We start from the raw sequence: 4481 nt of genomic DNA, 5'->3' as shown, positions 1-4481 counted from the left end.
GATCATTCAGAACACTGTGTGTCTTCACAATGACCCAAGTACTTGCATGTGTGTAGATGTCTACAGATTTTGTTGAGGTTTCCTTTATGTTCCTTCTGTAAATACTGGGCATCTACATTGGAGATACAACATGAACACGGCAGACAGTTTCCCGTCCTTGGATTTTTGCCTATCTGAGATCATGAAGATATTCCCCCATGTCATCTTCCGGTTTTTCTTGCCTTCCATTTAGATTCACTATTCACTTGGAACTGACTTTTGTTGGATTGATTTTATTTCATCTACATGGGCAGTTAATAAAGCACCATTGACTTAAAATCCACTTCACTGCTGACTGGTAATAGTAGTGTAATAAAGCAAGTGCTCATATATGGGAAGGACTAGATACATTTGAAGTACAGAATCGCTTTATTTTTCAATTCATGCCTTCATATCTGGAATTGGTGGAAAGGAAGTAGCCAAGAATGACACCGTTGTTTGGACTTGAGAAACAAAAAGCAGTGACAACTATGGGGAAGGCCCCTGGAGCAACAGATGGGAAGGGACAAGTCACAGATGTGGACTTGCCTGAGCTTGAGGTATCTCTTAGATATCAGCATGAAGATGGGGGTTAGGCAGGTGGAGATGAATGTAAAAATTTGCATCTCTGAGCACCATTCCCTTTAGAAAATTTAGTTGAAAGCAAAAAAGTATGAAGACCCTCCATGTAGTCAAAAAATATGTGTACACTTTACAGTCAGCCCTCTGTAGCCTCAGTTTCACATCTATAGATTCAAAAACCATGGGTCATATCATAGTATGTATTTATCGAAAACAATCCAGGTGTAAGAGGACCTGTGCAGTTCACACCTGTGTTGTTTGAGGGTTACCTATATATGTAAGAGATACAGAGTTTATCCGTCACCCGAAATAGTCTCTTGTCCCTTTCCCAACCACTTCAATCAACCCCAGGCAGCCAATAATCTGCTGATCTCCAGAGATTAGATCTACTTCTCAAGGATTTTATACAGATCGGATCATGTATTTTCCTTTGTATCTGACATATTTTGTTTGGCATAGTAAGTTTTCTGTTGTTGATTTTTGTTTGTTTTTAAATTTCCTTAATTTATTTCCATTAATCTTCAGGTCTTTTCCTGAAAAGGAAATGTCTCCATTCATTATAACATTCATTAGAAATAAATGTATAACACTTTGCTTATTTATGCTGTCCATGGTGTTCATATTTTTTTTGTAAATTTATTTATTTTAATTGGAGGCTAATTACTTTACAATATTGTCATGGTTTTTGCCATACATTCACATGAATCAGCCATTGGTGTACATATGTCCCTCATCCTGAATCCCCTTTCCACCTCCCTCCCCATCCCATCCCTCAGGGTCATCCCAGTGCACCTGCTCTGAACAACCTGTCTCATGCATTGAAACTGGAGTGGCTATCTATTTCACATATGGTAATATACATGCATCAATGCTATTCTATCAAATCATCCCACACTTGCCTTCTCCCATGGAGTCCAAAAGTCTGTTCTTTATATCTGTTTCTCTTTTGCTGTTTCACATTTAGGGTCATCATTACCATCTTTCTAAATTCCATATATATGTGTTAATATACTATATTGGTGTTTTCCCTTCTGACTTACTTCACTCTGTGTAAAAAGCTCCAGTTTCATCCACCTCATTAAAACTGATTCAAATGTATTCTTTTTAATAGTTGAGTAATATTCCATTGTGTAAATGTACCACAGCTTTCTTATCCAATTGTCTGCCAATGGACTTCTGGTTGCTTCCATGTCCTAGCTATTTTAGACAGTGCTGCGATGAACATTGGGGTACACGTGTCTCTTTCAATTCTGGTTTCCTCGGTGTGTATGACCAGCAGTGGGATTGCTGGGTAGTATGACAGTTCTATTTCCAGTTTTTTAAGGAACCTCCACACTGTTCTCTATAGTGGCTCTACTAGTTTGCATTCCCACCAACAGTGTAAGAGGGTTCCTTTTTCTCCACACCCTCTCCAGCATTTATTGTTTGCAGACTTTTGGATAGCAGCCATTCTGACCAGCGTGAGATGGTACCTCATTGTGGTTTTGATTTGCATTTCTCTGATAATGAGTGATGTTGAGCATCTTTTCATGTCTTTGTTAGCCATCTGTATGTCTTCCTTGGAGAAATGTCTGTTTCATTCTTTGACCCATTTTTTGATCGAGTTGTTTATTTTTCTAGAGTTGAGCTGCAGGAGCTGCTTGCATATTTTTTGAGATTTTTTTGTCAGTTGCTTCGTTTGCTATTATGTTCTCCTATTCTGAAGGCTGTCTTTTCACCTTGCTTATAGTTTCCTTTGTTGTACAAAAGCCTTTAAGTTTAAAAAGGTCCAATTTGTTTATTTTTGCTTATATTTCCATTACTCTGGGAGGTGGGACATAGAGGATCCTGCTGTGATTTATGTCAGAGAGTATTTTGCCTATGTTTTCCTCTAGAAGTTTTATAGTTTCTGGTCCTACATTTAGATCTTTAATCCATTTTGAGTTTATTTTTCTGTGTGGTGTTAGAAAGTGTTCTAGTTTCATTCTTTTACAACTGGTTGACCAGTTTTCCCAGCATCATTTGTTAAAGAGATTGTCTTTTCTCCATTGTATATTCTTGCCACCTTTGTCAAAGATAAGGTGTCCATAGGTGCATGGATTTATCTCTGGGCTTTCTATTTTGTTCCATTGACCTATATTTCTGTCTTTGTGCCAGTGCCATACTGTCTTGATGACTGTAGCTTGATAGTATAGTCTGAAGTCAGGTCGATTCCTCCAGTTCCATTCTTCTTTCTCAAGATTGCTTTGGCTATTCAAGGATTTTCTTTTTTGTATTTCCATACTAATTGTGAAATTATTTGTTCTCGTTCTCTGGAAAATACCGTTGGTAGCTTGATAAGGTTTGCATTGGATCTATAGATTGCTTTGGGTAATATACTCACTTTGACTGTATTGGTTCTTCTCATTCATGAATATGGTATATTTCTCGATCTATTTGAGTCCTCTTTGATTTCTTTCACCAGTGTTTTATAGTTTTCTATATATAGGTCTTTTGTTTCTTTAGGTAGATATATTCCTAAGTATTTTATTCTTTTTGTTGCAATGATGAATGGAATTGTTTCCTTAACTTCCTTCTCTTTCTGTCTTCTCATTGTTAGTGTATAGGAATGCAAGGGATTTCTCTGTGTTAATTTTATATCCTACAACTTTACTATATTCATTGATTAGCTCTAGTAATATGTGCTAATTTTACACATGGTAGTGTATATATGTCAGTCCTACTCTCTCAGTTCGTCCCCTTCTCTCCCTCCCCTGCTGTGTCCTCAAGTTTGTTTTTTATGTGTGTACCTCTCTTTCTGCTCTGCAAATAGATTCATCAGTGCCATTTTTCTAGATTTCATATGCTGTGCTTAGTTGCTCAGTCCTGTCTGACTCCTTGCAACCCCATGAAGATTAGGGTGCATGTGGTCTTTTCAAAATATGGTTTTCTCAGGGTATAGCCAAGTGGTGGGATGGCTGTGTCATATGGTAGTTCTATTTTCAGATTTTTAAAGAACCTCCATAGTGCCCTCCATAGTGGCTATATCAGTTTACCTTCGCAGAAAGAGCACAAGAGGGTTCCCTTTTCTCTACATCCTCTCCTGCATTGTTTGTAGATTTTTTGATGATGGCCATTGTGATTTGTGTGAGATAATACCTCATTTGTAGTTTTAATTTGCATTTCTCTAATATTAACAGAATAGTGACTGATGTTCAGCATCTTTTCATGGGTTTTTGGCCATCTGTATGTCTTCTTTGGAAGACATCAAAATTGTCTTCTATGTTTCAGCCTCCATTGATCTTTATTTCTGTTCTTGTGCCACTGTCATATTGTCTTGATTACTGTAGCTTTGTAGTATAATCTGAAGTGAGGGAGGCTGATTCTTCCAGTTTCATTTCTCATTCTCAAGATGACTATGGCTATTCAGGATCTTTTGTGTTTCCATACAAATTGTGAAAATTTTTGTTCTAATTCTGTAAAAATGCCATTGGTAATTTGATAGGGATTGCATTGACTCTCTAGATTGCTTTGGGAAGTATAGTCATTTTCAAAATATGATTCACTTAATCCAAGAACATGGTGTATCTCTCCATTTGTTTTTGTCATCTCTGATTTCTAAGTATAATGTTTTGATATTTATTAATTTTAAGGGTATCAGCAGTCCATTCCCTTATTAAGTGAATTCTGCATTGTTTAGACATAAATTGTTTCTGCATTGTTTAGACATAAATTAAGTGAATTCTGCATTGTTTAGACATAAATTGTCCAATTGCTTCTTTACCCACCAAGTTTTGACTATTTTAAGTAAAACTATTATAAACAGTTCAGTTCAGTTCAGTTGCTCAGTCATGTAGACTCTTTGCAACACCATGGACGGCAGCCTGCCAGGCCTCCCTGTCCATCGCCAGCTCCCAGAGTTT

Source organism: Budorcas taxicolor, chromosome 14 (assembly GCF_023091745.1).
Source record: "Budorcas taxicolor isolate Tak-1 chromosome 14, Takin1.1, whole genome shotgun sequence".
In the NCBI taxonomy this organism is placed as follows: domain Eukaryota; kingdom Metazoa; phylum Chordata; class Mammalia; order Artiodactyla; family Bovidae; genus Budorcas; species Budorcas taxicolor.
Note: the sequence above shows the minus strand (reverse complement) of the source record.